This window comes from Symphalangus syndactylus, chromosome 7, assembly GCF_028878055.3.
Source record: "Symphalangus syndactylus isolate Jambi chromosome 7, NHGRI_mSymSyn1-v2.1_pri, whole genome shotgun sequence".
NCBI lineage: Eukaryota > Metazoa > Chordata > Mammalia > Primates > Hylobatidae > Symphalangus > Symphalangus syndactylus.
The window spans coordinates 83448930-83462328 of NC_072429.2; the positions used below are offsets into that span (position 1 = coordinate 83448930).

The window sequence follows — 13399 nt, forward strand, 5'->3', positions numbered from 1 at the left end:
CCTGGGTCTCCAGCTGGCCAACTCTCCCTGCAGATCCTGTAACTTTTCAGCCTTCATAATTGTAGAAGCCAATGTCATATATATACATATATACAGTATATTATATATATACACATTCTCCTTGACCTATAATGGGGATACACCCCAATAAAACCATTGTAAATTGAAAATATTGTAAGTCAAAAATGCATTTAATAGATCTAACCTACCAAATATAATATCATAGCTTAGCTTAGCCTAGCCTACCTTAATGTGCTCAGAACACTTACATTATCCTACAGTTGGGGAAAATCATCTGGCAACACAGTACTCTGTAGAGTATTGGTTATTTACTCTGGTGATCATGTGATTGACTGGGAGCTATTGCTCACTGCCACTGCTCAGTATTGTAAGAGAGTGCCATATCACATATCACTAGCTTAGGAAAATATCAAAATTAAAAAGTCAAAGTACAGTTTCTACTGAATACATATCATTTTGCACCATGGTAAAGTCAAAAAATCCTAAGTAAAACCATAGTTAAGTAAAGAAAATGTAGTACATATACACCATGAAATACTATGCAACCACAAAAAAGAATGAGATCATGTCCTTTGCAGGAGCATGGGTCCAGCTAGAGGCCATTATCTTTAGCAAACTAATGCAGGAACAGAAAACCAAATACCCCATGTTCTCACCTAGTAAGTGAGAGCTAAATGATTAGAACACATGAACACAAAGAGGGGAACAGCAGACACTGGAGCGTACCGGAGAGTAGAGGGTGGGAGGAGGGAGAGGAACAGAAAAAACAGTAATTGGGTACTCTGCTCAGTACCTGGGTGACCAAATAATCTGTACATCACAACCATGTGACACAAGTTTACTTATATAACAAACCTGCACATGGACTCCTTAACCTAAAATAAAACTTAAAAAAAAAGTTGGGGACCATCAGTATATAATTTTTTAATAATACTAAAGTTATTCTAAATAGTCATAAATGTATAGTATATCTTACATCTGCATAGTTATAAAAGTATAGTGTATACACACACACACACACACACACACACACACAAAGACATAAATATATTTCGTATTGATTCTGTTTCTCTGGAGAATCCTGACCAATTCAATTGACCAGGTGTTTTGCAGGGAGAAAGCAGGGAGGAGGAGAAAGGAAGACCTGGTTAGGCATCTTTGCTCAAACATAAAGTCTGGTACACAAATATATATTGAATTACACTGAGCTAGTCAGTGGCTCAATATATGAAAACCATAATTTGGCTCTCCCAAGTTTTACATTCAATATCCAAAAGGGAAAGTTAGTCTTTATACTCCAGCTACAAGCAGGGCTTATTTTCTTTTTCATAAGCCTTATGTGACTATAGATTACTTTATTAACTTTCCTTGTCTATGAAATAAAACAATCTAACCCCTTTAGTATAAGTTCTCTTTATCTCCTTTTTATAATTCCATTAACTTTGTAATAAAATTTCACTTCTGTTTCATGTCCAATTTGTGAATTCCAGCAGAACTTTGTCCTTCCCTTATGGCTCATTGTTAAAGATGAGAGTTATGTTTCCAGGATCCCATTCCTATATGTTTCAAGGTTAGAACTGGCCAAAAGAGCAGTTTGTCAGCTCTTGGAAGGTTGAAGTGAAATTCTTTATAGTCGAATAGGTTGGCACGCATTTGCAGATAGCCCCAGCAGGTCCCAGTTTATCCTTCATTTTACATCCAGTTCTTTTTTCTACCACTTACCTCATTGCCTGACAGTGGTCCTAGCCCAACACAGATGTTTGGCTGCAGACCCACACATGGGGCAGCTGAAGTGAAGCAATGGCTTCCCATTCCTTCATCCCCTCCATGAATATCTCCCTTCCAGTCCCCTTTGGTGGCTGTGACTGCTTTCCCAAATGCACTGTTAACAACTCTTTTTCTGACCCTCCAACCCCTCTTCTGGACTTTTTTTTAACCAAATCCTTCCACAATTGTATAGGTCTAAATCCTGTTTTTAAAATTCCTCATTTTAAAACACAGTGACTCTGTTCTCCTGACTGAAACCTGAGAGATACATGCCCCACTTTGCCTATGTTGTATTTTGGAATATAGTATAACCCACAAAAATGGTGCCTTAAAGCCCAATCAACAATAGGAGCCTCCTTGGACACAGCTTCGCATGTGTTCAGTCAGTTCCCTCAGGTATTTTTTCCTTGGATTCCTCATTATTATGGACTGAATTGTTTCCGTCTCTGATGTGGTTTGGCTCTGTGTCTCCACTTAAATCTCATCTTGAACTGTAATCCCCATGATTCAAGGGAGGGAGGTGATTGGATCATGGGGGTGGTGTCCCCCATGCTGTTCTCGTGATAATGCGTGAGTTCTCAAGAGATCTGATGGTTTTATAAATGTTTGACATTTCCTCCTTCACACTCGTGCTCCTCGCTCTCCTGCCACCTTGTGAAGAAGGTGCCTGCTTCCCCTTCTGCCATGATTGTAAGTTTCCTGAGGCCTCCCCAGCCATGTGGAACTGTGAGTCAATTAAACTTCTTTTATTTACAAATTACCCAGTCTTAGGGAAATTCTTTATAGCAGTGGGAAAACGGACTAATACACCTTCCAAAAAGATATATTGAAATATTAACCCCAATATCTCAAAATGTGATCTTGACAATTTCCAAGTAAGATCTTTGCAGATTTAACCAAGTTATTGATTAGGTCATTAGAGTAAGCCTTAATACAATATGATTGGTGTCCTTATAAAAAGTGGAAATTTGGACATAGACCCACACGGAGGGAAGAAAATATGAAGATACAGAAAGAAGAAATTCAAGTGACTGCAGTGATGCATTTATAAACTAAGGAATACCCAGAATTGCTGGAAAACACCTTAAAACTAGAAGAGGCAAGGGAAGATTCTCCCCCAGAGCCATGAGAGAAAGCATGGCCCTGATAACAACTTGATTGAGGATTTCTAACTTCCAGAACTGGAAAACAACACATTTCTGTTGTTTTACGCCACCTGGTTTTTGGTACTTCGTCAGAGCAGCCCTGGGAAACAGATGTCCATCATACTGCCTCCATCCATGTGAGGCCATTGTGAGGTTGCAGCTATGTTGAGCATAGCTGTCTTTTAGTCTGATCTCAGAAGAAGAAAACTATTTTCCTTTCTATTAACAATGGAATGGTTGCATCCATGATTCCCCATGGCACAATTGATTCTAAGTTCTTAAATTTGATGATATGTTCCTGGGGGTACAATAAAAGACAAGTCAACACAAGGAGTAATTTACAACCATTGTCCAGGCCAAGACCTATTCTAGATTCTTTACCAGAATCTTCATGACCCAGAGAAGCTTACTATTTTTTCCAGCAGCATCCCCTGACACACTCCATCTGTGAGAAAATGACCTTCACCTCACTTCAGTCTAAAACCCATCTCCTGAGCCTTGCCCTGACCTCTTACCAGAATGACTGAAAATTAAAATGTTTCTACTCTGCAGAAGAAACCACACTCCTATCAATTCCAAGCATGTGATCTATCCCTGTGACCTTAACAAAACAAACTTGTAAAATTGTAATAGTACATTTTGCAGTTTAGATTAGAAAAAAATCTTGCAGTCCAGTCTTACAATTTGTCTTCTGGTGATGATGTGAAAATGATCAGGATATAATAAAATGTAAAACCATGTTATTAGTCCATAATCATTGAGTTGAGATCCAGGAAAGACAGAAATTGAGGAGTCTGGTAGTTTTTATCATTAGGCCAGTGACCAATTCCAGAAAAAGTGACTCAGTGACTGAGCAGTGTTCTTGACAGCTTCAGAGTCAGGGGGAAGAATTTGAATCCTGGGGCCCTTCTTTTTTGGTGATTGGGACCCTGAAAGACTGCACTGCTGGAATAAAGGCGCACCAGAAGTATCAGCCTTCACAAAAAACCACATCCCAGCTTTACACCATCTATGTGATTCAAAAAATTTTAATTCATTAAACTGGCTTTAGGAAATCTCAGATAGGAAATTTTAGGAAATCTCAATCCTCATTATCCAAGGATTTTATATTTGCAAATTTGCCTACTCATTAAAATTTATTTTTAACCATAAAATCAATGCTCACAGCACCTTTACAGTCATTCACAGATGTACACAGAATCACCCAACATATGCTTTCCCAACTGAGGTTAAACAACAAAATGCTCAGCCTTCTCATTCAATGCCATACAGTAAACAAGTGTCATTTTTGCAGTGTCTTTAGTGCCGTGTTTTCACATTTCGTGCTTTTTGATGGTGGTTTTGTTACTTTAAATGGCTCCCAAGGGTAGTGCTGAAGAGCTGCCTAGAGTTCCTAAGCACACAAAGGCTGTGTTGTGCCTTATAGAGAAAATGTGTGTGTGTTAGATGAGCCTCCTTTAGGCATGAGTTTGAGTGCTGTTGGCTGTGAATTCAATGTTAATGAATCAACAAAATGGTAGTTCAGAAAAAGAAAGAAAAATCACCAGTCTGTACGTGAGGCCACTTAAGAAAGTGCTGATGTAATATCTATATTGTGTAATGAAGCTATGGAAAAGATGGAAAATGGCTACTTGTGGGTTCGTGAGATAATGACTTAAAAAGGAGCATGGTGGACAATGTTTTTTTAGGCTGAAAGCTAAAGAAATTTACAGTCATATTACCCAGGGTTTATGAAAATATTAAACCCCTCTAGCTAGTGCTGGTTGGCTTGAAGCTTTTAAAAGGCAATACACCTAAAAAAGGTTAAAATTTCAGGCAAGGCACATTTTGCAAATCAGGAAGTTACAGAAGAATTTTTAAAATACCTGCTTAGTGTTATAGGAAAACGGATATGTGGAAGATCTGGTTTTCAACACTGATGAGACCGGCTTGTTTTATAAGGATGTTGGCAAATGAACCTATAATAACACAAATAGCCTCCAAAGCTCCTGGCTTTTTTTTCAAATATAATGTCTGGCACATAATCAAAGATAATACACAGGGGAGTTAAGAGTTAATGAAGAAAAGCCAGCAGGAAAAAACAGATAATACAAAGAGAACAAAGGTCTTCAAATACTAGAATTACAAAACACAGACTTTTAAAAAATTATGCTTATGTTCAAGGAGATAAAATAATGTCTTCAAAGAGATTTTAAAAATGGTTGCAAATATAGTAAAGATGAGAGAACTATAGACAATTTGTATAGCATATGTAAAAAAGTACCATATGGAAAATCTAAAACAAAGAAAATATGTGAAATCAAGAACTCGGTGGATGGGTTTAACATCTACGTTTCCATCTAGTCCAACATAGCAAAATTAGTAAAAAGAAAGAAAAGGTAAAAACATTAAAAGCAAAAAAAAAGAAAGACATTACCTTCAAAGAAGCAAAAGCCAAAATGACTTCTAATTTCTCAAGAAGAACAGTGAAAGTCAAAAAATAATGGAGTAAAATTTTAATGTGGTGAAAAAATACTGTTAATCTAGAAATCTATAATAAATATATTTCTAGATATCTAATATACATCATGAGGACTATAGTTAATATTGCATTGTATGCTGGAAATTTGCTAAAAGGATATATTTTAGGTGCTCTTACCACAAAAAACTGTACCTGTGCTTGAAGGATATGTTAATTGGCTTGGCTGCCATAATCATTTCAGTACTGAAATGTATGTGTATATAAAAACATCATTCTGTACATGGGGACTACAGTTAATAACAGTGTATTATAAATGAAAGAAGTCAATCTGCAAAAGCTACATACTGTTTGATTCCAACTATACAACATTCTGGAAAATGCAAAACTATGGAGACGGTAAAAACATTAGTGGTTGCCAGGGTTTGTAGAAGGGATGGATGAATAGATGAGGCATAGATAATTTTTATAGCAGTGAAACTACTTTATATGATACTACAGTGGTGGATACATGTCATTTTACATTTTTCCAATTAATCTGGTCACAGTTTGGACACAGCTTCACATGTGTTTAGTCAGTTCCCTCAGGCATGTACAACGCCAAGGGTGACCCCTAACGTGAACTATGGGCTTTGGATGATGATGATGTGTCAATGTAGGCTCATCAATTGTAACAAATGTCCCACTCTGTTGGAGGATGTTGATAATGGGGGAGGTTATACATGTGTCGGGGAAGAGGCATATGGGAAATCTCTATACCTTCTGCCCAATTTTACTGTGAACCTAAACTGCCCTAAAAATAGTCTATCAAAAAACATGTTGTTTACCTTAAATATATATAATAAATTTTTAAAAATTAAGCCATGCATACAAGAACAATAATTAAATTTTATTTTCAAGAATTAAGATAAAAATGAAGACATTTTCGGATAAATGGAAACTAAGATGATTTGTTGCTAGCAGATTCACAGTAAATGAAAGAGTATTTTTTATGCAAAATGATAACAATCTAGTAAAAAAAAGAGCTACAACAAAGAATAAATGAAATTAAAATAGTAAATATGTGGGTATACCCAAATGAATAATGACTGTCTAAAATTTTTTAATGTCTTGAGAGGTTTAAAATATAAAGAGAATTAAACTAACATGGCAATAGGATTGAAGACAGAAAGAGACTACATGGGGTTAAAGCAGTCTAAACTTCTTGATTGGCTAGGAGAGAGTATAAACATCAATTTAGAAGAGAAGTGTAGCTGCATTGCTTTTTTAAGAAATCAAAAAATGAAAACAATCCACATTTGCATCAGTACTAAAGTAGATTAAATTATGGTATTCCCTACAATGTAATACTATTAGCAATGAAAGTAAGTTAACTGCAGCCTCTTGCAACAAACTTCATGTTAAGAGAAAGAAACCAGACTCAAAGAATACAAGCCTTTGTAGAAAAATGGGAACGCTTTTACACTGTTGGTGGGAGTGTAAATAAATTCAACCATTGTGGAAAACAGAACAGTGTGGTGATTCCTCAAGGATCTAGAACCAGAAATACCATTTGACACAGCAGTTTCATTACTGAGTATATACTCAAAGGATTACAAATCATTCTATAAAGAAACATGCACACATATGTTTATTGCAGCACTATTTACTATAGCAAATGCCCATCAATGATAGACTGGATGAAGAAAATCTGGCACATATATCCCATAGAATACTATGCAGCCATAAAAAAGAATGAGTTCATGCTTTTTGCAGGGACATGGATGAACCTGGAAGCTATCATTCTCAGCAAACTAACACAGGAACAGAAAACCAAACACCGCATGTTCTCACTCATAAGTGGGAGTTGAACAATGAGAACAAATGGACACAGAGAGGGAAGCATCACATACTGGGGCCTGTCAGGGGGTAGGGTCAAGGGGAGGGGGAGGATAAGGGCAAATACCTAATGCATGGGGGCTTAAAACCTAGATGATGTGTTGATAGGTGCAGCAAATCACCATGGCACATGTATACCTATGTAACAAACCTGCACGTTCTGCGCATGTATCCCAGAACTTAAAATAAAATTTTAAAAAAAGAATACAAGCCTAATGAGGAGAGTATTCTCCTCATTATTCAAGAGATTGGAGTATTCAAGAGTATTCAAGAGATTGGAGTAGTTATTAAGAGGAAGGAGTCACCAGCCAAGGAAAGTAGGTGGCCTCCAGAAGCTAGAAAAGGCTAGAAACTAATTCCCCTCTCCTCTCATTCTCCTCCTAGAGCCTCTGAAAGCAACCAGCCCTGCTAATACCTTGACTTTAGTCCAGTGAAACTGATTTCAGATTTCTGACCTCCAGAATTGTAAGAGAATAAATCTGTGTTGCCTTAAGCCTCTTAGTTTGTGATAATTTGTTTCAACAGTCATAGGAAACTAATACTGATTCTATTACTTTTTAACTTTTGCTAATTTAATAAAATTAAATTATCTCTGTACTTTAATTATTATTGCTAGTATCAGAAAGTTTGGACATCTTTTCTTATGTGTTTTTGTTTGTTTGTTTGTTTGTTTTCCCGTTAGTGATTTTACTATGAATTATCTGTTTATATCTCTAGCCCAATTTTGCTATTGGATATTATGACTTAAATATGTCTCTTGATTTTCTCTTCCCATTTTTCTCAAAAAAGTATTTGACTCTAAATCTTTTGAGTGTTTGGGGTCCCTTTACTCATGATAGATATCCCTGAAGCTAATGTCTTCTCTGAATTTTTGAGAGACACTGGTTATAAATTGCCCATTGCTGACAACTGCATTTTTGCAAAACCCACAGATTAATAATTTACCTCCCTAGTATTAACATGCCTCAACCAGCCCTATGCCTACAGTTTGGTAGACCTATTGTTCTGACACATGGCCAGCACACACATACACAGACACACACACACACACATACACAATGGAATTCATCACTGTGTCCTTCAAAAAAGAAACAAGTATGACCATAATTGCTCTGAAACCTTCACCCTGAGATATTTTACAGGGCACCGCAATCTATCCCTCAACTCTTAGACTTTAGAGCCCTGCCTTTTCCGCCCAAGTCTACCATTGGCTCCTAGCTATGTCATAAATGCTGCTACCCCATACTGAACTCTTATTTAAGTCATGGTTCTCACCATAGACCAAGTGTATCATTTCTGTGGCTTTTAAAACAAACATGCCACAGCCCCATTCTGGACCTACCCAATCACACAGTGCACATTTACCCAGCTCTGTAGGTGAGCTTTATGTGTACTCCTAATAATGCTATGATCATACTCCTCCTTCTGACCACTCTAGTCTAGTTCTCCCTGTTCCCAGTAACCTTTTGTGGCACAGGTGCTTGTGGCTTTCCTGTCAGGTAAACTCCCTGCCCACATATGGGAACTGAACATATTAGACAATCATCCATAGACACACACTTTGTGTACCATAACCTATACATCTGACTTGAGTTTCTTCTGGAATCTGAAACTGTTCTGTGCTCCTACCTCTACCCTTTCAAGTTCCCAAACATTTCTATCCCTACTGTTCAGTCTCACTCCAAGATGGAGGTTCTGGCCTCTCTCCAGATGCTCCAAACCACTGCAGATAACCTTGTCATGTCAAGTTTTATGCTAGTATGATTTTTACCTGCTTTGGGTGTTGTTAGTAGGAAAAAATATGGTAATGAATATGAAACTGTGTAAACTTAGGGTATTATTATTTATCAAGTTAGTTGAAATGGAAGTGAATTGACACTTGAATGTGGTTTAGAATAATATCTATGGCTCCGATTGTAATTCATTTCAGAATCTGGCATATATTCCTATATTTGTTATTAATGAAATGAGATATTGTATCAAAAGGAATTATATGAAACCCTCAATAAAATCTGACTGATGTCAGATGAAAGCCTTTCTACTGAATTTTACTTAAATAAAGATCTATGTTTTACTGACTTTGCTCAAAATCAATCAAGTTATCAAGACATAAAATATTCCAAGCACAAATTAATACCTCATAAGAGAGGCAGTTAAAAAGGTAATCTGCATATATAATCAATAGAGAACACCCTAGGCAGTATTTTTATAGTTTCAGAAGCATTCAAAGTAATTTTTACCTTCATCCAGCATTTCCGAGGGTCTGAAGTGAAGCTTTTATTTCAAGGTACATTAAAGAAAATAACCTAAAAGTGAATAATTTTCTCAAATAATATGAAATACTGTATTCTTAATTCCCAATTCACCATGAGTTAATATACAAAACTACTGGAATATCCAATATATAAGATTAATGGCACTCTACTCTGTCTTGATGATTACAAAATTATTCCAAATTTGGGTTTCATATCACTGTCTCACAAACTAAAATAAGATGTACTTCATAGGAGACCTGGTACACTACATGCTCATGTACGTTTGTGTTCGTGTGTGTGTGAGAGAAAGAGAAAGAGAAAGAGAGAGGGAGAGACAGAGAGACAGAGACAGAGAGACAGAGATGGAAAGGGAGATAAGAGGAAGAAAGAGAGAGTTGCTCAATATCCCTTTTGAGAAACTATCCTTCATTCATTCTGGATCTCCATTTCTGAAGTGTCCTGTGCCACACAAAACTTTGTTAAACAAATTTGTTATGCTTTCCTCTTGTTAATCTACCTTTCATTATAGGAGTGTCAGCTGCAAACCTTGTGATAGGTAAGGAAGAGATATTACTTTTTCCCTCCTACAAATACAAACATCCCACTCAGACACACACTTCACGAGGACACTGGACCACACCCATCCACACATGGTGTTACCATATTCCATTCAATTTCACATCACTTTCCCACCAGCACTTTACAAAAACTCACAAGGTGCAATCCTTCTAACTACCAAGGACACTAAAGAGGCCCCCAACCTCCCTCTCTTTAATTTCTTCATTTTATCTCAGTCTATTTTGCATTTTCCCTCTGTGTTCACCTTCCTTTTTCTCTCTTCATCTCTCTTTTGTTATTTTCCTCTTTCCTGTAGAGTGTTGGACTTGGGAGCCAGGTAGACCAGCCCGGTGGGAGTGAAGACACCTGGTTCCACAAATAAATTTCCGATAAGATCATGCTGTATTTATCATTGAATTCATTCATTTCTTGCCTATTTAATGTCTAAAACCGTGCTACCATTTTTATAAGAGCCCTGCTTTTTAATTAGATTAGTATCTAGATTTGTGTGTGTCAGAAAAGTTTCTGAGCACTATATTCCTAAACTCATTTCCTTACAAACCCTGTAGTTTTAAAAGCACTGTTTTGCATAGCTCAGGGCTTTTTAGGAACTCATCTGTGCCTTCACAGCGGATGTGACTGTACTCCCCCCAGAGTATTTTCTTCATATGCTTCTTTGGATACTTCCTATACTTTAGAAACTTCTCCAGATTTTTTAAATAAACCTCAACCAAAACAACATATTGCAATAGTGTAAATGTAGAAGCAGAAATGAGACTCTACTATCATCTATAAGCCAGATAAGAAAAAAGATCCGTGAAAATGTACAATGCCACCATTCTCACTACAATTTTTTGTTTTGTGATATACAATTATTTTTCCTAAAAATATGTTATACATATTAAACTGCAATAAATTTATTATTGTTAATTTTTATTGCATAAGAACACATGATACCTACCTTCTTAACAGATTTTTAGGTGCACAGTGCAATATTGTTAACTGCAGACATAACGTACAGCAGTTCTCTAGAATTTATCTTGCATAATTGAAATTGTATTGTTTTTTCTGAATAATTATATATTGAATTAATATATCATAATGTATTATTTTAATACTTAAATACTTAGTCTATTCAGGCTATTATAACAAAAGTGCCATAATCTGTGTGGCTTATTAACAACAGAAATTTCTCACATTTCTAGAGTATGGGAAGTCCCCCATAAAGCTCCAGCAGATTCAACATCTGGTGAAAGCTCGCTCTGGTTCATAGATGGTACCTTCTCTCTGTGTCCTTAAAGACAGAAGGGGCAAACCATCTCCTTTATGCCTTTTTTATAAGATAACTAATCCCATTACTAAAGGCTCTGCCCTAATGACCTAATGACCTCCTAAAGTATAACAGTGTGGATTAGGTTTCTTCAAATAAATTTTTGTGGTGTTACAAATATTCAGATCACAGAAATATTTTTAATATTTCTTATTTAATTACTAGTAGGATAAATAGCGGTAGATATAACCACATAAAGAAAAGCTCTCTAGGGCCCTGGGTAATTTAAGAGTAAAAGGAGGTCCTGACATCCAACAGTTTACGATCAGTAGGTTTAGAAAAGCACATATGTATGAGCCTTTTGATTATGAAAGACAATTTCCAGGTTGAAAGAAAGTATCTAAATAGTTCTATATGCAAAAACAATATGAAGATTTGTTTTTCCAACTTATGAGGGAAAAGAAAAGTCAGTTCCTAAACTTGGGGCATTATGGAGAGTTTTTCTTGGCATTTTGGGTAGAAATAAACAAGGAGCAGGAGCAGCATGGACAAATAATGAAACGTTGGGAAGAGGGCTAGGAGAGGCTTGCAGAAAGAAATGAGTTTAAGTTCACAGGTGATGATGAGCAATTGCAGCGCCTCCAGATCCACTCCCCAAATTCCACCAAGACGGGAGAATTGTATCATTTCTGCCACAAAATGCAAAAGAGGGACACAAACTATTTAATTAAATATTACCATCACGTTGAGCTCAGAAAGTTAAGGAGTTTGGGACCACTCTGGTAACATTAAAAAATTAGTATGCATGAGATATTTATCTTAGGTCACTGAGGACTCCTTCATTCCTCCCTCCTCCTATTTCAGATGTGAAACCAACCCACTTCCCACATGACACCAAAGATTCAAACTGAGAGGAAAAGAGAAATGCCTTCATGTTTGCTTATGTATTTAAATGTCAATTTTACTTTGCTAATAGGCCCCTACCTTTCCTGGGTCAAAAAAAAATAAAATAAAACAAGGCAGCAGGGCCTCTTTCTGCAAATGGAATTATTCTTGACTTACTTCCTTGTCCTTTATTCTTTCTGAAATGTGTTGAGTTATAATTCTATATTAAACCTTGGAGGAAGTGTCTGACTCATTTTAGAATTTGGGTTTTCAAGAGAACTGAAGTCAAGATAAAGAACTATCTTCTTTTCTGGACAGTCCAGGCCATTTTTGTTAAGTCTGTTCTTGTGATATCAAGATGAAGATGAGAGGATCATTCTTGTTGATGACAAATGTAAGTGGGCCCATGTTATTTTCACCATCATCTCTTCTACCAAAGATCCTAATGAGGACATTGTGGAGAGAAACATCCAAATTGCTGTTCTCCTGGACAACAAGAAGAATATATCTGATCCCATCTCGAGGTTGAGAACAAAATTTGTGTACCATTTGTCGTACCTCTGTAAAAAATGTGATCCTACAGAAGTGGAACTGGATAATTAGAGTTCCTGCTACCCAGAGCAATATCCATGACGAAGACAGTGCTACAGAGATATGCCACACTGACGTCAGAAACAAGTGCTACACAACTGTGGTCCCGCTTGTATATGATGGTGAGACCAAAATGGTGAAAATAGGCTTGACCCCAGGTTCCTGCTATCCTAATTTGTCATTGCTGACTGCACAACTGTTTATCTTGAGAGGCTCTCCATTTTGATCCAGAAAGTTAATATATTTACTACCAGTGAATTTGAAACCTGGATTTTGTTTTAGATGATGTAAAACTAACGCCCCCCCAAAATAATCGAAATAGTAACATTATTGTCTTTATTAGGTAATTACTTCTCAACTATATGGTCACACTGTATTAAAATCTGTCATTTATCATGCTTGCCTGAAGAGGTATGCTCCCTTAAGAATACAGTTTCTAGCATTAAAAAAATAGACAAGGGGAGAAAATAAAACTCAAGGAGTAAAATCAGGAGGCATAACAAAATGTTGCCCTTTCTCTGCCTTTGCCTTGGAGAACCAGAGCTTTTTAATTTTCCATACTGTTCTCTCT

General features: G+C 36.6%; 1 pseudogene; it reads left to right on the top strand.

The window, feature by feature from the left end:
- Positions 1 to 2161: 2161 nt before the first annotated feature.
- Positions 2162 to 13054, top strand: LOC129485757 (immunoglobulin J chain-like; annotated as a pseudogene).
- The last annotated feature ends 345 nt before the right edge of the window (positions 13055 to 13399 follow it).